Below are 24,124 nucleotides of genomic sequence, written 5' to 3'. Positions count from 1 at the left end.
TCTTCTTCATTATCCTCGTCATCAGCTTCTTTGACATCAACTATCTTCACCTTATTCATCTTCTTCTTCTTCTACCTCTAATTTTTTTTTTTTACATTGTTCAAATTCTTTTTATTTAACTATTATCTTCTTCATATTCAACTTCTTCATCATATTCTTATTTGTGACAGGCATTCCCGTAGTTGTTATCTATAAAAATTTGAAGATTACACCTTCCGTTCTGCCTGTCACAAAAGAGTTACATTTGTCCGCGTTCAGTTTGGCCTGCAGCATCAGGCTTTATCCAGGGGCACCACGAGGAGGAACGGACTCACCCCCATACACTGCTTAGTCTTCTTCTGCTTATAATTTAGATAATATCTTTTGCTCTGATATTTAGTGTTATGCTTAATGTTCTTCTGCTCTTTGTTCTGCAGCCTCTTGTTCTTCTGCTTCTCGGTCTCCCATGTCGTCGTCGTCTCCAGGGTCGTTGTCTCCAGGGTCGTCGTCTCCGGGGTCGTCGTCATCGGGGTGGTCTTCAGGGTCATCGTCTCCAGGGTCGTCGTCATCTCAGTGGTCGTCATCTCTGGTGTCGTCGTCATCTTAGGGGTGGTCTTCCGGGTCGTCGTCTTTAGGGTCTTGAACTTGGAAATGTAGCAGAAGGTACAAGAAGGCTGAGAAAATGCCGAGAAACAGCTGATGGAACTGGAACTCGGATGGCTACCCGAAGGTCCAAGAGCCAATGGAACTACCGAGGACCAGCTGACGTTACTGGAACCCGGTTACTAAGCAGGAGGTACCCGTGCCTGAAAGCACTAGCAAGGACCACCTGATGTTGGTGGAACTCGGATACCCAGAAGGAGGCACCTAAGCCAAAGGCTCTACCCGGAACCAGCTGACGGTACTGGAACCAGGATGGGGAGCAGAAGGTACAAGAGCAAAAGACACTGCCGAGAACCAGCTGACGGTACTGGAACCCGGATGGGTAGCCGAAGGTCCAAGAGCCAATGGAACTACCGAGGACCAGCTGACGTTACTGGAACCCGGTTACTAAGCAGGAGGTACCCGTGCCTGAAAGCACTACCAAGGACCACCTGACGTTGGTGGAACTCGGATACCCAGAAGGAGGCACCTAAGCCAAAGGCTCTGCCCGGAACCAGCTGACGGTGCTGGAACCAGGATGGGGACCTATTCAAGCTTATCTTCCTAGAGCCCCAACTAGCGGTGTTGGAGCAAAGGGTCAGCAGGGGGAGCAGAGTGTAGGCCGAAGCCTGCACTGGCGGCAGCTTTGTGTCTGCGTGGCTGTTGCAGGACACGTTGCCGGCTACACAGCAGGGGAACAGCTGGCGGTGCTGAACCCCACTGACACATTGGCGAGGTGTTTTTCTCTGTGCAGCCAGCACTTCGGGGCACCAACTGGCGGTGTTGGAGCCCAGGCTCTGCAGGGGGAGCAGAGTGTAGGCCGAAGCCTAATTGAACCAATTTTAAAGGTAACCTTTAACCCCCCTCAGGTGTTACAAACTAGAAGAGCCACGCCTTATGCAGCAGTAGTGCTGCACAAGTCAAAGGTTGCTCTTTTAATTTTGTTCCTTGCACAAGCTGAATGAAACACGTACAACATTTTGGCCCTTATACAGTCAATCTGTCTTGGAGGCGGGAGTTCCCTTCGTAATGAGACGCAGCACAGCTGGCAAAAATACCACCTTGGTGCGGCCTCCTGAGCATCGCATTTTGAAGTACAGGAGTCTGCGTTGTTGCGTTATCCCTTGGCCATGCGCTGCCCGTCTTCTGACATCATTTCATGTCGGCTGGTGCGGTTCGCGATGCCCATGAATCCCAGCCCCGCAGTGTCTTTACAGTGTTTCACACTGCGGGGCTGGGATTCATGGCCTGGCGCAGTACATATGTTCGCCTCTCGCTCGTGTCCTTACACCTGCTACAGACTGTGCGGCGTCAGCTGATCCCTTATCGCATGCCACGGCCATGAAGCCGCACAGTCTGAAGAAGGCGGAAGGAGATGAGTGACAGCCTGGCGAAGATATGCACTGCTCATGCCCATCAATCACACCCTCGCAGTCAAAATAAATAAGACACCGAGGGGCGTTGTGTCGGGCAGGGCGGCCGCAGAGGCGCAGCCAGCCAAACAATGATGTCAGAAGAAGGGCTGTGCTACCAAGGGGGTTGCAGCGTGTCATTACAAAGGAAAGTCACACCTCTGGGACGGTTAAATGGTCACACAGAGGACACATTTTAGACGTGTTTTCAGTTCCACATGTGCGAGGAGAATAAGTTTATGAGCCACCTTGCACACATGCAGCATTACTGCTGTACAAGGTGGCTGTAAAACGTAGAAACACCTGGGGGAGGGGGGACAGGTTCCCTTCAATTTCAGTTCTTGTGTCTGCGTGGCTGTTGCAGGACACGTTGCTGGCTGCACAGCAGGGGAACAGCTGGCGGTGCTGAACCCCACTGACACATTGGCTGGTGTTTTTCTCTGTGCAGCTAGCACATCTGGGCCCCAACTGGCGGTGTTAGAGCCCAGGGTCAGCAGGAGGAGGAGAGGGAGCAGAGTGTAGGCCGAAGCCTACACTGGAGCAAGTTGAAAGGGAACCTTTAACCCCCCCCCCCCAGGCGTTTGTAGCTGAAAGAGCCATCGTGTACAGCACTAATGCTGGAAAAGGTAAACTTAGCTCTTTTAATTATGGTCCTTGCACATGCTGAACCTAACACTTATGAAATGTGTCCCCTCCTACCGTGATACCGTCCGGTAGGTGGAACTTTCCTTTGTGATGTGACGCAGCACAGCCGTCATTCTTACCCCCTTGGCGCCATGCGCCGCCTCCTCAGCGTTGTTTGAATCAGTCCTGGAGCCTGCGCTGTTAGGTTAGCCCTTGGCCATGCACACATTTTGCGCTGCCCGTCTTCTGACATCATTTGGTGTCAGACTGGCTGCGCCTGTGCGGCTGCGCTGGCCGAGATCCCGCCTCGCAGTGTCGTCTAATGTAATCCCACCGCGGGCCTGGGATCCCTGGCCATGCGCAGTGCATATCCTCACCTCTCACTCCCTTCCCTACGGCTTCTTCAGACTGTGCGGTGTCACGGCCGTGGCATGCTATTAGGGATCAGCTGACACCGCACAGTCTGAAGAAGCCGTAGGGAGATGAGTGAGAGGTGGAGGTTCAGATATGCACTGCGCATGTCCATGGATCTCAGGCCCCCAGTGGGATTAAATCAGAAGACACTACGAGGCGGGATCTCGTCCAGCGCGGCCGCACAGGCTCAGCCAGCCTGACACCAAATGATGTCAGAAGACGGGCAGCGCAAAATGTGTGCATGGCCAAGGGCTAACCTAACAGTGCAGGCTCCGGGACTGATTCAAACAACGCTGAGGAGGCGGCGCACGGCGCCAAGGGGATAAGAATGACGGCTGTGCTGCGTCACATCACAAAGGAAAGTTCCACCTACCGGACGGTATCACGGTAGGAGGGGACACATTTCATAAGTGTTAGGTTCAGCATGTGCAAGGAGCACCACGAAAAGAGGCACTTTTTCCCTTTGCATCATTACTGCTGCACAAGGTGGCTCCTTCAGTAACAAACGCCTGGGGGGGGGGACAGGTTCCCTTAAATTTAACTTGTTGTGCCTGCGTGGCGGTCGCAGTACACGTTGCCGTATACACAGCAGGGGAACAGCTGGCGGTGCTGAACCCCACTAACACATTGGCGAGGTGTTTGGCTCTGTGCGGACAGCACTTCTGGACAGCAACTAGCGGTGTTGGAGCCCAGGGACAGGAGGAGGAGGAGGAGGTGGGGGAGACAGGAGGGATTGCCACACACACAGCAGGGGAACAGCTGACGTTACTGAACCCCAATAACAGAGGAGGGACTGTTGACTGTGCGTACAGCACTACGAGGCAACAACTAGCGGTGTTGGAGCCCAGGGACAGGAGGAGGAGGAGGAGGTGGTGGAGGAGATAGGAGGGATTGCCACACACACAGCTGGGGAACAGCTGACATTACTGAACCCCAATAACAGAGGAGTGACTGTTGACTGTGCGTACAGCACTTCTGGACAGCAACTAGCGGTGTTGGAGCCCAGGGACAGGAGGAGGAGGAGGAGGTGGGGGAGATAGGAGGGATTGCCACACACACAGCAGGGGAACAGCTGACGTTACTGAACCCCAATAACAGAGGAGGGACTGTTGACTGTGCGTACAACACTTCTGGACAGCAACTAGCGGTGTTGGAGCCCAGGGACAGGAGGACGAGGAGGAGGTGGTGGAGGAGATAGGAGGGATTGCCACACACACAGCTGGGGAACAGCTGACATTACTGAACCCCAATAACAGAGGAGTGACTGTTGACTGTGCGTACAGCACTTCTGGACAGCAACTAGCGGTGTTGGAGCCCAGGGACAGGAGGAGGAGGAGGAGGAGAAGGAGGTGGTGGAGGAGATAGGAGGGATTGCCACACACACAGCTGGGGAACAGCTGACGTTACTGAACCCCAATAACAGAGGAGGGACTGTTGGGACTGTGCGTACAGCACTACCAGGCAACAACTAGCGGTGTTGGATCCCAGGGACAGCAGGAGAAGCAGAGGAACACAATGTAGGCCGAAGCCTGATTGGAGAAAGTCGAAAGGGAACCTTTAACCCCCCCCAAGGCGTTTGTAGCTGAAAGAGCCAGCTTGTGCAGCACAAAAGATGCAAAAGGAAAAGGTGGCTCTTTTCATTATGCTCCTTGCAAACACAGAACTAAACACTTATAAAATGTGTCCCCTGAAACCGTGAGACCGTCCCGGAGGTGGGACTTTCCTTTGTAATATGACGCAGCACAGCTGTCATTCCTACACCCTTGGCGCCGTGCCCCGGCTCCTCAGCGTTGTTTGAATCTGTCCCGGAGCCTGCGCTGTTATGTTATCCCTTGGCCATGCACACTTAGCGCTGCCCATCTTCTGACATCATTTGGTGTCAGGCTGGCTGCGCCTGTGCGGCCGCGCTGGACGAGATCCCGCCCCGCAGTGTCGTCTAATGTAATCCCACCGTGGGCCTGGGATCCGTGGCCATGCGCAGTGCATATCCTCACCTCTCACTCCCCTCCCTACGGCTTCTTCAGACTGTGCGGCGTCACGGCCGTGGCATGCTATTAGGGATCAGCTGACGGCGCACAGTCTGAAGAAGGCGTAGGGAGATGAGTGAGAGGCGGAAGTTCAGATATGCACTGCGCATGTCCATGGATCTCAGGCCCCCAGTGTGTCATGATCTCAATGGCAAGAGAACATAGCATAAGCATATATAGGAACTAGCTCTTGGAAGATGGGAACTGAGCTGACCATGAACTAAACCTAACGCACAACTAGCAGTGGCCGGGTAGCATGCCTACGTTGATTCTAGATGCCCAGCACCAGCCAGAGGACTAAATAAAGCTAGCAGAGGAAAATATTAGTCCTAGCTCACCTCTAGAGAAATACCCCGAAAGGAGACAGAGGCCCCCCACATGTATTGGCGGTGAGTTGAGATGAAATAACAAACGTAGTATGAAAATAGGTTTAGCAAATTTGAGGTCCACTTACTACATAGCAGAAGACAGAAAGGACACTTTCATGGTCAGCTGAAAACCCTATCAAAAACACCATCCAGAAATTACTTTAAAACTCTGGCATTAACTCATAACACCAGAGTGGCAATTCCTGTTCACAAGAGCTTTCCAGACACAGTAACGAAACTACTGCTGTGAACTGGAACAAAAATGCAAAAACAAACATGGACAAGAGTCCAACTTATCTAGTAGTTGTCTAGGAGCAGGAACAAGCACAGAGAGGCTTCTGATAACATTGTTGACAGGCAAGCAACTAACAGAGCAGCAAGGTTATATAGCGACTCCCACATCTTGATGGGAACAGGTGAACGGAGAAGATGAAGACACCAGTTCAATTCCACCAGTAGCCACCGGGGGAGCCCAGAATCCAAATTCACAACAGTACCCCCCCCTCAAGGAGGGGGCACCGAACCCTCACCAGAACCACCAGGGCGATCAGGATGGGCCCTATGAAAGGCACGAACCAGATCGGAGGCATGAACATCAGATGCATTCACCCAAGAATTATCCTCCTGGCCGTATCCCTTCCACTTGACCAGATACTGGAGTCTCCGTCTGGAAACACGAGAGTCTAAGATTTTCTCCACAACGTACTCCAACTCACCCTCAACCAACACCGGAGCAGGAGGCTCAACGGAAGGCACAACCGGTACCTCATACCTGCGCAATAATGACCGATGAAAAACGTTATGAATAGAAAAGGATGCAGGGAGGTCCAAACGGAAGGAAACAGGGTTAAGAATCTCCAATATCTTATACGGGCCGATAAACCGAGGCTTAAACTTAGGAGAAGAGACCCTCATAGGGACAAAACGAGAAGACAACCACACCAAATCCCCAACAGAAAGCCGAGGACCAACACGACGGTGGCGGTTGGCAAAAAGCTGAGTCTTCTCCTGGGACAACCTCAAATTGTCCACCACCTGCCCCCAGATCTGATGCAATCTCTCCACCACAGCATCCACTCCAGGACAATCCGAAGATTCCACCTGACCAGAGGAAAATCGAGGATGAAACCCCGAATTACAGAAAAACGGGGACACCAAAGTGGCAGAGCTGGCCCGATTATTGAGAGCGAACTCCGCCAATGGCAAAAAAGCAACCCAATCATCCTGGTCAGCAGACACAAAACACCTCAGATATGTCTCCAGGGTCTGATTAATCCGCTCGGTCTGGCCATTCGTCTGAGGATGGAAAGCGGACGAAAAAGATAAATCTATGCCCATCCTAGCACAGAATGCCCGCCAAAATCTAGACACGAACTGGGTCCCTCTGTCAGAAACGATATTCTCAGGAATACCATGCAAACGAACAACATTTTGAAAAAACAGAGGAACCAACTCGGAAGAAGAAGGCAACTTGGGCAGAGGAACCAAATGGACCATCTTAGAAAAACGGTCACACACCACCCAGATGACAGACATCTTCTGAGAAACAGGCAGATCTGAAATAAAATCCATCGAGATGTGCGTCCAAGGCCTCTTAGGAATTGGCAAGGGCAACAATAATCCACCAGCCCGAGAACAACAAGGCTTGGCCCGAGCACAAACGTCACAAGACTGCACAAAGCCTCGCACATCTCGTGACAGGGAAGGCCACCAGAAGGATCTTGCCACCAAATCCCTGGTACCAAAAATGCCAGGATGACCTGCCAACGCAGAAGAATGAACCTCAGAGATGACTCTACTGGTCCAATCATCAGGAACAAACAGTTTATCAGGTGGGCAACGATCAGGTCTATCCGCCTGAAACTCCTGCAAGGCCCGCCGCAGGTCTGGAGAAACGGCTGACAATACCACTCCATCCTTAAGGATACCTGTGGGCTCAGAGTTACCAGGCGAGTCAGGCTCAAAACTCCTAGAAAGGGCATCCGCCTTAACATTCTTAGAACCCGGTAGGTATGACACCACAAAATTAAACCGAGAGAAAAATAATGACCAGCGCGCCTGTCTAGGATTCAGGCGCCTGGCGGTCTCAAGATAAATCAAATTTTTGTGGTCAGTCAATACCACCACCTGATGTCTGGCCCCCTCAAGCCAATGGCGCCACTCCTCAAAAGCCCACTTCATGGCCAAAAGCTCCCGATTCCCAACATCATAATTCCGCTCAGCGGGCGAAAATTTACGGGAAAAGAAGGCACAAGGCCTCATCACGGAGCAGTCAGAACTTTTCTGCGACAACACTGCCCCAGCTCCGATCTCAGAAGCGTCGACCTCAACCTGAAAAGGTAGAGCAACATCAGGCTGACGCAACACAGGGGCAGAGGAAAAACGGCGCTTAAGCTCCCGAAAGGCCTCCACAGCATCAGGGGACCAATCAGCAACATCAGCACCCTTCTTAGTCAAATCGGTCAATGGCTTAGCAATATCCGAAAAACCAGCAATAAATCGACGATAAAAGTTAGCAAAGCCCAAAAATTTCTGAAGACTCTTAAGAGAAGAGGGCTGCGTCCAATCACAAATAGCTTGAACCTTGACAGGATCCATTTCAATGGAAGAGGGGGAAAAAATATATCCCAAAAAGGAAATCCTCTGTACCCCAAAAACACACTTAGAACCCTTCACACACAAAGAATTAGACCGCAAAACCTGAAAAACCCTCCTGACTTGCTGGACATGAGAGTCCCAGTCATCCGAAAAAATCAGAATATCATCCAGATACACAATCATAAATTTATCCAAATAATCGCGAAAAATATCATGCATAAAGGACTGGAAAACTGACGGAGCATTTGAAAGACCAAAAGGCATCACTAAATACTCAAAGTGGCCCTCGGGCGTATTAAATGCGGTTTTCCACTCATCCCCCTGCCTGATTCGCACCAAATTATATGCCCCACGAAGGTCAATCTTAGAGAACCACTTGGCCCCCTTTATGCGAGCAAACAAATCAGTCAGCAACGGCAATGGGTATTGATATTTAACAGTGATTTTATTCAAAAGCCGATAATCAATACATGGTCTCAAAGAGCCGTCTTTTTTTGACACAAAGAAAAAACCGGCTCCTAAGGGAGATGACGATGGACGAATATGTCCCTTTTCCAAGGACTCCTTTATATATTCTCGCATAGCAGCATGTTCAGGCACAGACAGATTAAATAAACGACCCTTTGGGTATTTACTACCCGGGATTAAATCTATGGCACAATCGCACTCTCGGTGCGGAGGTAACGAACCAAGCTTGGATTCTTCAAAGACGTCACGATAGTCAGACAGGAACTCAGGAATTTCAGAGGGAATGGATGATGAAATGGAAACCACAGGTACATCCCCATGAGCCCCCTTACATCCCCAGCTCAACACAGACATAGCTCTCCAGTCGAGGACTGGGTTGTGAGATTGCAGCCAAGGCAATCCTAGCACCAAATCATCATGTAGATTATACAGCACCAGAAAGCGAATAATCTCCTGGTGATCCGGATTAATACGCATAGTTACTTGTGTCCAGTATTGTGGTTTATTATTATCCAATGGGGTGGAGTCAATCCCCTTCAGAGGAATAGGAGTCTCCAAAGGCTCTAAATCATACCCACAGCGTTTGGCAAAGGACCAATCCATAAGACTCAAAGCGGCGCCAGAGTCGACATAGGCGTCCGTGGTAATAGATGACAAAGAGCAAATCAGGGTCACAGATAGAATAAATTTAGACGGTAAGGTGCAAATGGAAACAGATTTACCAAGCTTTTTAGTGCGCTTAGAGCATGCTGATATAACATGAGTAGAATCACCACAATAGAAACACAACCCATTTTTCCGACTAAAATTCTGCCGCTCGCTTCGGGACAGAATTCTATCACACTGCATACTCTCTGGCGACTTCTCAGTGGACACCGCCAGATGGTGCACTGGTTTGCGCTCCCGCAAACGCCTATCGATCTGAATAGCCATTGTCATGGACTCATTCAGACCCGCAGGCACAGGGAACCCCACCATAACATCCTTAATGGCATCAGAGAGACCCTCTCTGAAAGTCGCCGCCAGGGCGCACTCATTCCACTGAGTAAGCACAGACCATTTACGGAATCTTTGGCAATAAATTTCCGCTTCATCTTGCCCCTGAGATAGGGACATCAAAGTTTTTTCTGCCTGAAGCTCCAAATGAGGTTCGTCATAAAGCAACCCCAAGGCCAGAAAAAACGCATCCACATTGAGCAACGCAGGATCCCCTGGTGTCAATGAAAAAGCCCAGTCTTGAGGGTCGCCCCGGAGCAAGGAAATCACAATCCTGACCTGCTGTGCAGGGTCTCCAGCAGAGCGAGATTTCAGGGACAAAAATAATTTACAATTATTTCGAAAATTCTGAAACCCGGATCTATTCCCCGAGAAAAATTCCGGCAAAGGAATTCTCGGCTCAGATACAGGTGCATGACAAACAAAATCTTGCAAATTTTGTACCTTCGTGGCGAGATTATTCAAACCTGCAGTTACACTCTGAAGATCCATTACAAACAGGTGGACACAGAGCCATTCAAGGGTTAAGAGGAGGTAAGAAGCAGCTAGACAGCAATTAAGGGCTAGGCAGCAAAACTCTGAGGGGGAAAAAAAAAAAAAAAATTTCCCTTCAACACTTCTTTTTCTCCTACTTCAGCCCAAACAATTAACACTTTGAAGTCCGGTCAAACTGTCATGATCTCAATGGCAAGAGAACATAGCATAAGCATATATAGGAACTAGCTCTTGGAAGATGGGAACTGAGCTGACCATGAACTAAACCTAACGCACAACTAGCAGTGGCCGGGTAGCATGCCTACGTTGATTCTAGATGCCCAGCACCAGCCGGAGGACTAAATAAAGCTAGCAGAGGAAAATATTAGTCCTAGCTCACCTCTAGAGAAATACCCCGAAAGGAGACAGAGGCCCCCCACATGTATTGGCGGTGAGTTGAGATGAAATAACAAACGTAGTATGAAAATAGGTTTAGCAAATTTGAGGTCCACTTACTACATAGCAGAAGACAGAAAGGACACTTTCATGGTCAGCTGAAAACCCTATCAAAAACACCATCCAGAAATTACTTTAAAACTCTGGCATTAACTCATAACACCAGAGTGGCAATTCCTGTTCACAAGAGCTTTCCAGACACAGTAACGAAACTACTGCTGTGAACTGGAACAAAAATGCAAAAACAAACATGGACAAGAGTCCAACTTATCTAGTAGTTGTCTAGGAGCAGGAACAAGCACAGAGAGGCTTCTGATAACATTGTTGACCGGCAAGCAACTAACAGAGCAGCAAGGTTATATAGCGACTCCCACATCTTGATGGGAACAGGTGAACGGAGAAGATGAAGACACCAGTTCAATTCCACCAGTAGCCACCGGGGGAGCCCAGAATCCAAATTCACAACACCAGTGGGATGAAATCAGAAGACAATGCGAGGCGGGCTATCGGCCAGCGCGGCCGCACAGGCGCAGCCAGCCTGACACCAAATGATGTCAGAAGATGGGCAGCGCTAAGTGTGCCTGGCCAAGGGATAACATAACAGCGCAGGCTCCGGGACAGATTTAAACAACGCTGAGGAGCCGGGGCACAGCGCCAAGGGGGTAGGAATGACAGCTGTGCTGCGTCATATTACGAAGGAAAGTCCCACCTCCGGGACGGTTTTACGGTATCAGTGGACACATTTTATAAGTGTTAAGTTCTGCGTGTGCAAGGAGCTAAACAAAAATAGCTACCTTTTCCTTGTGCAGCATTACTGCTGCACAAGGTGGCTCTTTCAGTAACAAACGCCTTGGGGGGGGGGGACAGGTTCCCTTACATTTCAGTTGTTCTGTCAGCGTGGCAGTCGCAGGACACATTGCCGGCTGCACAGCTGGGGATCAGCTGACGTTACTGAAACCCAATAACACTGGGTCGTATGTTTTGACTGTGCAGACGGCACTTCTGAGCCTCAACTGGCGGTGTTGGAGCCCAGGAATTTAAGTTCAGGTGGTAGAAAGATGAACACAACAGGAGACCTGGATAACGTAGACAGTCACCTAATTATTTAATCAGGAAGAGGAGTGGCAAATTCCTGCGAGATCCAGGCCTTGTTCATTTTCAGGAAAGTAAGCCGGTCAACGTTATCGGAGGATAGTCGCATGCGACGGTCAGTTAGTACACCACCTGCAGCACTAAAGACGCGTTCCGATAATACACTAGCCACAGGGCAAGCCAGCACCTCCAATGCATACTGGCTTAGCTCTGGCCATGTATCCAGCTTTGAGACCCAAAACTTGAAAGGTGAAGAGCCGTCTGGGAGTACAGCAAGAGGGCAAGACATGTAGTCTGTCACCATCTGACGGAACCGTTGCCTCCTGCTGACTGGAGCCGTCTGTGATGGTGTTGACTTTTGTGGCGGGCACAGAAAACTGTGCCACAGTTGGGCCATACTGCTCTTGCCTTGGGCAGAGGCACTGCTTCTGCTCCCTGTTTGTGCAGAGCCTCCACCACTGCCTGGACGCACTGAGCTGCTTTGTAATGCACTAGCAGCACTTCTCTCACTTGGAATGGAGAAGATGATGGAATTCACCAGTGTGTCTTGGTACTCCCGCATTTTTCGCTCCCGGTTCAACGGTGTGATGAGGCTTTCTACGTTGTCCCGGTAGCGAGGATCGAGGAGGGTGAACACCCAATATTCAGACATGTTGAGAATGTGGGCGATGCGGCGGTCGTTTCTCAGGCACTGCAGCATGTAATCCACCATGTGCTGCAGACTGCCAACTGCCCAAGAAACGCTGTCCCCTGCTGGAGGCGTGATCTCTGCCCGCTCGTCATCACCCCACCCTCGCTGTACACACTGAGTACTGGACAATTGTGTAACTCCCTCCTCTGGACGGATGTCTTCCTCCTCCATTGACTCCTCCTCATCCTCCTCACAAACTGTCCCCTGCCTACGCGTTTGTGAGGAACCACGTGGCGCTGACTGTCCAGAAGATGATGGAAATGTTGAATCCTCATCCTCCACCTCTTCCACAACATCATCCCTTAGCGCTTGCAGTGATTTTTCAAGCAGGCAGATAAGGGGGACAGTCATGCTGACTAGTGCATCATCTGCACTCGCCATCCGCGTGGAATAATCGAAGGGACGCAAAACCTGGCAGACGTCATTCATAGTGGCCCACTCTGTGGTTGTGAAGTCTGAACGGCGCAGAGTGCGACTTCTTTGCGCCTGATGCAGCTGGTACTCCATTACAGCTTGCTGCTGCTCACACAACCGCTCCAACATATGTAACGTGGAATTCCACCTGGTAGGTAGGTCACATATGATGCGATGTTCCGGCAGGTGGTGTCGGCGCTGCAGAGCCGCAATGCGCGCTTTTGCCGTGCTGGAACGCCGCAAGTGAGCACACTCTAGGCGGACCTTGTGCAGCAGTGCATCAAGATCCGGATAGTCCCTCAAAAAACTCTGCACGACCAAATTGAGCACATGTGCCAGACATGGGATGTGAGTGAGGTTGCCGAGGCCCAGAGCTGCCACCAGATTTCGGCCATTATCACACACTACCATGCCTGGCTGGAGATTCGCTGGCACAAACCACACATCGCTCTCCGTACAGTGAGAGCAGAGCGCAGCAGTGACGTCACCGCTGTGATCTGCTCTCACTTTCCGGCCGGCAGACAGACAGAGCGGGAAGCAGACGGCAAGGGACCTGACGGACATCAGATGGTCAGTATGTACTGTTTGTTTTTTTTTACTTTTACGCTGGTAACCACGGTAAACATCGGGTTTCTAAGCGCGGCCCTGCGCTTAGTAACCCGATGTTTACCCTGGTTACCAGCGAACGCATCGCTGGATCGCTGTCACACACAACGATCCAGCGATGACAGCGGGAGATCCAGCGACGAAAGAAAGTTTCAAACGATGTGCTACGACGTACGATTCTCAGCAGGGTGTCTGATCGCAGTAGCGTGTCAGACACTGCGAGATCGTAACGATATCGCTAGAACGTCACGAATCGTGCCGTCGTAGCGATAAAAATGCCACTGTGTGACGGTACCCTAAACTGGCCCTCAGTCAGCAAACAGCGTCCTGTCACTAACTGAATTCACAGCAGAGTGAGCGCAAAATGGCGCCAGCGACTTTTAAACTGCATCATGACATCATTTCAGCAGCCAATCACAGCCATGCCAGTAGTTTCATGCCCTCCATGCTGAACAGGATGTGCCCACACTTGGAATCATTCTCATTGGCTGAATTTGTGCAGTTTGAATCTGGGAACTTCCGATTCCGGTATCCGATACGCGGCAAGTATCGGATCTCGGTATCGGAATTCCGATACCGCTAAGTATCGGCCGATACCCGATACTTGTGGTATCGGAATGCTCAACACTAGTCGTTAGAGACATTGTTCAGAACAACAGTGTATTTTGATTAAAAGTTAATTGGAGTGGGTGAAACTTATAAAAAAGTGCAGACAATGATTGGCTGTTCAACTAAAATGATCTCCAATGCTTTAAACTAGAAATCCAAACCAGAGACGTGGAAGAAAACAGAAGACTGCCATTCGAATGGATGGAAGAATAGCCAGAATGGCAAAGGCTCAGCCAACGATCAGCTCCATGATGATCAAAAACAGTCTCAAGTTACCTGTGAGGACTGTGACAGTTAGACATCTGTGTGACGCTAATCTCTTAACAAGAAGTCCCCGTAAAGTCCCACTGTTAAAAAAAGACATGTACTGAAGTGGATACAATTTGCCAAAGAACACATCAACTGGCCTAAAGAGAAATGGAGAAACATTATGTGGACTTATGAAAGTAAAATTGTCCTTTTTGGGTCCATGGACAGTTTGTCAGACGACCCCCAAACTCTGCATTCAAGCCACAGTACACTCTGAAGACAGTGAAGCATGGTGGTGCAAGCATCATGATATGGGCATGTTTCTCTTACTAAGGTGCCGATCCTTTTTACCGCATACCAACAATCATGGACCAGTTTCCATATATTAAAATACTTGAAGAGGTCATGTTGCCTTATGCTGAAGAGGATATACCCTTGAAATGGGTGTTTCAACAAGACAACAACCCTGAACACACCAGTAAATGAGCAAAATCTTGGTTCCACTTCAACAAAATTGAGGTGATAGAGTGGCCAGCCCGATCCCAAGACCTTAATTCGATAAATTAGATAGAAGACTTGTGGGGTAACATGAAGCAAAGCCAACAAATGCCAAAAAATATGGGTAGTCCAAGCATCCTGGGCTGGAATAACAGGTGACAGGGGCCAGAAGTTGGTTGACTCTATGCAACATACAGTAGATGTGAAGCAGTTCTAAACCACTGTGGGTACACAACTAAATATTAAGTTAGTGACTCATAAGAATGTTAAATCCTCAAAAAATGCATATTGTGAGTTTGTAAAGACAAATGCAGATACTGCTATTTTTTTTAGAACAGCCTTATGTTCATTTTTTGTTATTTTCTGAAAAGTAGTTAAAAATTACACACATTTCTCTTCATGTTTTGAATTAGAAAACAGTGTGCAATGTTCTCAATACTAGAAATAAAAACTAGCATAAAAATGTTGTGATTAACTCATGTTTTTGAACACACTGCTAGTATTTTGAACACTACTGTATGTGGACAGAAAATAAAAAATATATGGCTCGTGGAAGAAAGGTAGGAAAAAACGAAAACACAAAACTGGAAATTGTCAATGTTGGTATGGGGTTAACTGCCTTACATATAGTTATATGAATGGAAAATATATGGAATATATATTTATATTCAGGATGTACATGTAAAAAGATATATATATATATTCACGCGTGTGTAGGAACACTTTACGAGTTTTGAATATCTGTACTGTCAGTGTGTGAATATGATGCACATCGGGCTATTACAGTTCTGGTGCTGCCTCCTGATAAGTCTCAGCTCTTGTATTCCTTCCCTATCCTTCTCTTGGACAGCAAGGAAGTGTTGGGTCCTTGTGTTCATTGAAGCATTCATCAAGCGCTGTTGTATGCTAACTTTGGCAATCCCTCAGCAATCACTTTACTCATGAATATTTTAATGATGTATGTTGGGAAGAATGTAGAGAGGATCAAGAGGTCCTCTCAGGACCAAGCAGAATGTCTGTTTCCAGCTTCAGAATTATCTGCGACTTCAAGTTGCCGCTGTCAAATAATGAGTTACATGGAGACACAGGGGCTCATTTAAATATTATATCACAGCTCAGGCTTCATCTGGAAAAATGGCAAAAGAAATAGCAACGTTCTCTACAGCACTTGTTCTGCTACTATACTATATTCCAAGAGGCACATTTATTATGTGATACATGCACAATAGTGTACAGCACAATACTGGCACAAGAGATAGCATTTCTAATGAGCAGTATGGAAAGGTCATTTATATTGTGCAGAGCATAATGGCAAAGAAATCAGCAATTTTGTAAATTGGACTTGCTATTTCTCATTCTACAGCTGATGCCTAACATATTCAATGATTTCATAGTTTACGTGAATATACCATACCTAGCCTAATAGGGACGTTGCAGAATTGTATAAATGGACTTCAGAGATTCAGATACAAATTACCATAACACAGCTTCCTATACATTGCTATTAGTACACTAACACAATGCTGTCCAGAGAAAAGAGCCTATATGTTACAATTATGTGTTCACAGGTTGAATTATTATGGATATGTCATTTAGAGTCTGGAATGGAGAATACATGGTTTACATATAGCCCAAGGCCCATCACTTGGACACTCCTTAATCCAATAGTAACATTCACTAATTACAAGGGAAACCATTCACTCAGGTTAATCATCAAACCCAAAAGAGACAAGGAATAGAAGAAAATGCTAAGAGGTGGGTTCAGACTTAAATAATGGCTTCTATAGTTTAATGTGGCTAAAACAACAGAAAACTACTGGGCAGATACAGTGGCAAGTTTGTGCACCCCTGGCCCAAATTACTGGTATTGTGAACAGTTAAGCAAATTCAAGATGAAATTATTCTAAGAGGGCTAAAGTTAAAGATGACACATTTTATTTGTATTTTAGGCAAAAAAAACCCCCTACTTTGTCATGTTCTACATTAAATTGTGAAAAGGAAACAGGGCTGATACAAAAATGTGGGCACCCTGTATGGATGGTACCTAGTAGCCCCCCCCTTTACAAGTACACAGCTTGTAAATGCTTTTTGTAGCCAGCTAAGAATCTTTCAATATTTGTTTGAAGGATTTTCATCTATTAATCCTTGAAGAATTCTTCCAGTTCTGTGAGGTTCCTCGGTCGTCTTGCATGCACTGCTATTTTGAAGTCTGGCCACAGATTTTCAATGATGTTCAGATTAGGGAACTGTGAGGGCCATTGTAAATCCTTCTGCTTGTGCCTATTGAAGTAGACTATTGTGGATTTGGACCTGTGATTATTATCATTATCCATTTGTAGAAGCCATCCTCTTTTCAACTTCAGCTTTTTTACAGGTGGTGTTATGTTTGCATCAAGAATTTGTTGAAATTTAATTTAATCTTTTCTTCCCTTTCCCTGTGAAATGTTCCCTGTGCTATTGGCTGCAACACAACCCCCAAGGCATGATTGATCCACCTCCATGTTTAATTGTTGAGGCGGTTCTTTTCCTGAAATTCTGTTCCCTTTTTCCTCCACACATACCTTTGATCATTGTGGCCAAACAGTTCTATTTTAGCCTCTTCGGTCCACAGGACTTGTTTCCAAGATGCATCAGGCTTGATTACATCTTCTTTTGCATACTACAGATGCTCAATTTTACGGTGAATTTTTCAGAATGCTAGGCAGCTGCTTAGAAGAACCTATGGCTGCTATTTTTTGGCACAAGGTTAGAGGAAGCTGGGTTTTTATGAAGCTGGGAAATTTGCATCTCCTAGCCTTTCCTAACGATGATAGTGAACAAGCCATAACTAGTGTTGAGCGATACTTTCCGATATCGGAAAGTATCGGTATCGGAAAGTATCGGCCGATACCGTCACAGTATCGGAATCCAATCCGATACCGATACCCGATCCCAATGCAAGTCAATGGGACGAAAATATCGGAATTAAAATAAACCCTTTATACACTTGTAGGTTCATTCTACATGAAGGAAAACAACTAAAAATATTGTAGGATGTATTGGGGGACGTGGCGGAGATATTAAAGGGACAGAGGTTTAGCCCAATGTAATAGAATAGCAGGATTTTTTTTTTTTTTTTATGAAGTTCGGCGTTAGAAAGAATTTGACTATGTTTTTTTTTTTTTTTTATGTCAGATATTGATGTTTCACTACTTCCACGCCCTTCACCTTCTTTTTTACTTCTCCCACGCTTTCTTCTTAATTATCCTCATCATCAGCTTCTTTGACATCAACTTCTTCACCTTATTCATCTTCTTCTTCATCTTCTACCTATTATTTTTTGGGTTACATTGTTCATATTCTTTTTATTTTACTATTATCTTCATCATATTCAACTTCTTCATCATATTCTTATTTGTGACAGGCATTCCCGTAGTTGTTATCTATAAAAGTTTGAAGATTACACCTTCCGTTCTGCCTGTCACAAAACAGTTACATTTGTCCGCGTTCAGTTTGGCCTGCAGCATCAGGCTTTATCCAGGGGCACCACGAGGAGGAACGGACTCACCCCCATACACTGCTTAGTCTTCTTCTGCTTATAATTTACATAATATTTTTTGCTCTGATATTTTGTGTTATGCTTAATGTCCTTCTGCTCTTTGTTCTGCAGCCTCTTGTTCTTCTGCTTCTCGGTCTTCCAGGTCGTCGTCGTCTCCGGGGTCGTCGTCATCGGGGTGGTCTTCAGGGTCGTCGTCTCCGGGGTCGTCGTCATCGGGGTGGTCTTCGGGGTCATCGTCTCCAGGGTCGTCGTCATCACGGTGGTTGTCGTCTCTGGTGTCGTCGTCATCTTAGGGGTGGTCTTCTGGGTCATTGTGTTTAGTCTCTTGAACTTGGAAATGTAGCAGAAGGTACAAGAAGGCTGAGAAAATGCCGAGAACCAGCTGATGGAACTGGAACTCGGATGGCTACCCGAAGGTCCAAGAGCCAATGGAACTACCGAGGACCAGCTGACGTTACTGGAACCCGGTTACTAAGCAGGAGGTACCTGTGCTGAAAGCACTACCAAGGACCACCTGACGTTGGTGGAACTCGGATACCCAGAGGGAGGCACCTAAGCCAAAGGCTCTGCCCGGAACCAGCTGACGGTACTGGAACCAGGATGGGGAGCAGAAGGTACAAGAGCAAAAGACACTGCCGAGAACCAGCTGACGGTGCTGGAACCCGGATGGGTAGCCGAAGGTCCAAGAGCCAATGGAACTACCGAGGACCAGCTGACGTTACTGGAACCCGGTTACTAAGCAGGAGGTACCCGTGCCTGAAAGCACTACCAAGGACCACCTGACGTTGGTGGAACTCGGATACCAAAGGGAGGCACCTAAGCCAAAGGCTCTGCCCGGAACCAGCTGACGGTACTGGAACCAGGATGGGGAGCAGAAGGTACAAGAGCAAGTGTCTGCGTGGCTTTTGCAGGACACGATGCCGGCTGCACAGCAGGGGAACAGCTGGCGGTGCTGGACCCCACTGACACATTGGCGAGGTGTTTTTCTCTGTGCAGCTAGCACATCTGGGCCCCAACTGGCGGTGTGTTAGAGCCCAGGGTCAGCAGGAGGAGGAGCAGGAGGAGGAGGAGCAGGGGGAGGGGAGTGTAGGCCGAAGCCTGCACTGGCGGCAGCTTTGGGTCTGTTGTGTCTGCGTGGCTTTTGCAGGACACGTTGCCGGCTACACAGCAGGGGAACAGCTGGCGGTGCTGGACCCCACTGACACATTGGCGAGGTGTTTGGCTCTGTGCAGCCAGCACTTCCGGACAGCAACTAGCGTTGTTGGAGCCCGGGCTCTGCAGGTGGAGCAGAGTGTAGGCCGAAGCCTAATTGAACCGATTTCAAAAGTCACCTTTAACCCCCCCTCAGGGGTTACAAAGTAGAAGAGCCACAGCTTATGCAGCAGCAGTGCTGCGCAAGTCAAAGGTTGCTCTTGTAATTTTTCTCCTTGCACACGCTGAATGGAACACGTATAACATTCAGCCCTTTATACAGTCAAACTGTGTAATGGAGGCGCGAGTTCCCTTTGTAATGAGACGCAGCACAGGTGTCAAGAATCCCACCTTGGTGCTGGGTGCAGCCTCCCGAGCGTTGTTATTTGCTGTACAGGAGTCTGCGCTGTCGTGTTATCCCCTGGCCTAGCGCCGTTAGCGCTGCCCATCTTCTGGCATCATGTAATGTCGGCCGGTGCGGTTCGCGATGACCATGAATCCCAGCCCCGCAGTGTCTTAACATTGTTAAAACACTGCGGGGCTGGGATTCAGGGCCTGGCGCAGCACATATGTTGGCCTCTCACACTCGGGTCCTTACACCCGCTTCAGACTGTGCGGCGTCATCTGATCCCTTATCGCATGCCACGGCCATGAAGCCGCACAGTCCGAAGAAGGCGGAAGGAGAGGAGGGACAGGCGAACTGATGCACTGATCCTGCCCATGAATCACACCCTCGCAGTCCCAATAAATAAGACACCGAGGGGCGTTGTGTGGGTCAGGGCGGCCGCAGAGGCGCAGCCAGCCAAACAATGATGCCAGAAGACGGGCAGCGCTACCAAGGGGGTTGCAGCGTGTCATTACAAAGGAAAGTCACACCACCGGGACGGTTAACTGGTCACACAGAGGACACATTTCAGACGTGTTTTCAGTTCCACATGTGCGAGGAGAATACGTTTCTGAGCCACCTTGCACACATGCAGCATTACCGCTGTACAAGGTGGCTGGATAACGTAAAAACGCCTGGGGGAGGGGGGACAGGTTCCCTTCAATTTCAGTTCTTGTGTCTGCGTGGCTTTTGCAGGACACGATGCCGGCTGCACAGCAGGGGAACAGCTGGCGGTGCTGGACCCCACTGACACATTGGCGAGGTGTTTTTCTCTGTGCAGCTAGCACATCTGGGCCCCAACTGGCGGTGTGTTAGAGCCCAGGGTCAGCAGGAGGAGGAGCAGGAGGAGGAGGAGCAGGGGGAGGGGAGTGTAGGCCGAAGCCTGCACTGGCGGCAGCTTTGGGTCTGTTGTGTCTGCGTGGCTTTTGCAGGACACGTTGCCGGCTACACAGCAGGGGAACAGCTGGCGGTGCTGGACCCCACTGACACATTGGCGAGGTGTTTGGCTCTGTGCAGCCAGCACTTCCGGACAGCAACTAGCGTTGTTGGAGCCCGGGCTCTGCAGGTGGAGCAGAGTGTAGGCCGAAGCCTAATTGAACCGATTTCAAAAGTCACCTTTAACCCCCCCTCAGGGGTTACAAAGTAGAAGAGCCACAGCTTATGCAGCAGCAGTGCTGCGCAAGTCAAAGGTTGCTCTTGTAATTTTTCTCCTTGCACACGCTGAATGGAACACGTATAACATTCAGCCCTTTATACAGTCAAACTGTGTAATGGAGGCGCGAGTTCCCTTTGTAATGAGACGCAGCACAGGTGTCAAGAATCCCACCTTGGTGCTGGGTGCAGCCTCCCGAGCGTTGTTATTTGCTGTACAGGAGTCTGCGCTGTCGTGTTATCCCCTGGCCTAGCGCCGTTAGCGCTGCCCATCTTCTGGCATCATGTAATGTCGGCCGGTGCGGTTCGCGATGACCATGAATCCCAGCCCCGCAGTGTCTTAACATTGTTAAAACACTGCGGGGCTGGGATTCAGGGCCTGGCGCAGCACATATGTTGGCCTCTCACACTCGGGTCCTTACACCCGCTTCAGACTGTGCGGCGTCATCTGATCCCTTATCGCATGCCACGGCCATGAAGCCGCACAGTCCGAAGAAGGCGGAAGGAGAGGAGGGACAGGCGAACTGATGCACTGATCCTGCCCATGAATCACACCCTCGCAGTCCCAATAAATAAGACACCGAGGGGCGTTGTGTGGGTCAGGGCGGCCGCAGAGGCGCAGCCAGCCAAACAATGATGCCAGAAGACGGGCAGCGCTACCAAGGGGGTTGCAGCGTGTCATTACAAAGGAAAGTCACACCACCGGGACGGTTAACTGGTCACACAGAGGACACATTTCAGACGTGTTTTCAGTTCCACATGTGCGAGGAGAATACGTTTCTGAGCCACCTTGCACACATGCAGCATTACCGCTGTACAAGGTGGCTGGATAACGTAAAAACGCCTGGGGGAGGGGGGACAGGTTCCCTTCAATTTCAGTTCTTGTGTCTGCGTGGCTTTTGCAGGACACGATGCCGGCTGCACAGCAGGGGAACAGCTGGCGGTGCTGGACCCCACTGACACATTGGCGAGGTGTTTTTCTCTGTGCAGCTAGCACATCTGGGCCCCAACTGGCGGTGTGTTAGAGCCCAGGGTCAGCAGGAGGAGGAGCAGGAGGAGGAGGAGCAGGGGGAGGGGAGTGTAGGCCGAAGCCTGCACTGGCGGCAGCTTTGGGTCTGTTGTGTCTGCGTGGCTTTTGCAGGACACGTTGCCGGCTACACAGCAGGGGAACAGCTGGCGGTGCTGGACCCCACTGACACATTGGCGAGGTGTTTGGCTCTGTGCAGCCAGCACTTCCGGACAGCAACTAGCGTTGTTGGAGCCCGGGCTCTGCAGGTGGAGCAGAGTGTAGGCCGAAGCCTAATTGAACCGATTTCAAAAGTCACCTTTAACCCCCCCTCAGGGGTTACAAAGTAGAAGAGCCACAGCTTATGCAGCAGCAGTGCTGCGCAAGTCAAAGGTTGCTCTTGTAATTTTTCTCCTTGCACACGCTGAATGGAACACGTATAACATTCAGCCCTTTATACAGTCAAACTGTGTAATGGAGGCGCGAGTTCCCTTTGTAATGAGACGCAGCACAGGTGTCAAGAATCCCACCTTGGTGCTGGGTGCAGCCTCCCGAGCGTTGTTATTTGCTGTACAGGAGTCTGCGCTGTCGTGTTATCCCCTGGCCTAGCGCCGTTAGCGCTGCCCATCTTCTGGCATCATGTAATGTCGGCCGGTGCGGTTCGCGATGACCATGAATCCCAGCCCCGCAGTGTCTTAACATTGTTAAAACACTGCGGGGCTGGGATTCAGGGCCTGGCGCAGCACATATGTTGGCCTCTCACACTCGGGTCCTTACACCCGCTTCAGACTGTGCGGCGTCATCTGATCCCTTATCGCATGCCACGGCCATGAAGCCGCACAGTCCGAAGAAGGCGGAAGGAGAGGAGGGACAGGCGAACTGATGCACTGATCCTGCCCATGAATCACACCCTCGCAGTCCCAATAAATAAGACACCGAGGGGCGTTGTGTGGGTCAGGGCGGCCGCAGAGGCGCAGCCAGCCAAACAATGATGCCAGAAGACGGGCAGCGCTACCAAGGGGGTTGCAGCGTGTCATTACAAAGGAAAGTCACACCACCGGGACGGTTAACTGGTCACACAGAGGACACATTTCAGACGTGTTTTCAGTTCCACATGTGCGAGGAGAATACGTTTCTGAGCCACCTTGCACACATGCAGCATTACCGCTGTACAAGGTGGCTGGATAACGTAAAAACGCCTGGGGGAGGGGGGACAGGTTCCCTTCAATTTCAGTTCTTGTGTCTGCGTGGCTTTTGCAGGACACGATGCCGGCTGCACAGCAGGGGAACAGCTGGTGGTGCTGGACCCCACTGACACATTGGCGAGGTGTTTTTCTCTGTGCAGCTAGCACATCTGGGCCCCAACTGGCGGTGTGTTAGAGCCCAGGGTCAGCAGGAGGAGGAGCAGGAGGAGGAGGAGCAGGGGGAGGGGAGTGTAGGCCGAAGCCTGCACTGGCGGCAGCTTTGGGTCTGTTGTGTCTGCGTGGCTTTTGCAGGACACGTTGCCGGCTACACAGCAGGGGAACAGCTGGCGGTGCTGGACCCCACTGACACATTGGCGAGGTGTTTGGCTCTGTGCAGCCAGCACTTCCGGACAGCAACTAGCGTTGTTGGAGCCCGGGCTCTGCAGGTGGAGCAGAGTGTAGGCCGAAGCCTAATTGAACCGATTTCAAAAGTCACCTTTAACCCCCCCTCAGGGGTTACAAAGTAGAAGAGCCACAGCTTATGCAGCAGCAGTGCTGCGCAAGTCAAAGGTTGCTCTTGTAATTTTTCTCCTTGCACACGCTGAATGGAACACGTATAACATTCAGCCCTTTATACAGTCAAACTGTGTAATGGAGGCGCGAGTTCCCTTTGTAATGAGACGCAGCACAGGTGTCAAGAATCCCACCTTGGTGCTGGGTGCAGCCTCCCGAGCGTTGTTATTTGCTGTACAGGAGTCTGCGCTGTCGTGTTATCCCCTGGCCTAGCGCCGTTAGCGCTGCCCATCTTCTGGCATCATGTAATGTCGGCCGGTGCGGTTCGCGATGACCATGAATCCCAGCCCCGCAGTGTCTTAACATTGTTAAAACACTGCGGGGCTGGGATTCAGGGCCTGGCGCAGCACATATGTTGGCCTCTCACACTCGGGTCCTTACACCCGCTTCAGACTGTGCGGCGTCATCTGATCCCTTATCGCATGCCACGGCCATGAAGCCGCACAGTCCGAAGAAGGCGGAAGGAGAGGAGGGACAG

This window comes from Ranitomeya variabilis, chromosome 6 (genome assembly GCF_051348905.1).
Source record: "Ranitomeya variabilis isolate aRanVar5 chromosome 6, aRanVar5.hap1, whole genome shotgun sequence".
Lineage (NCBI taxonomy): Eukaryota > Metazoa > Chordata > Amphibia > Anura > Dendrobatidae > Ranitomeya > Ranitomeya variabilis.
This window is presented reverse-complemented; position numbering follows the sequence as displayed.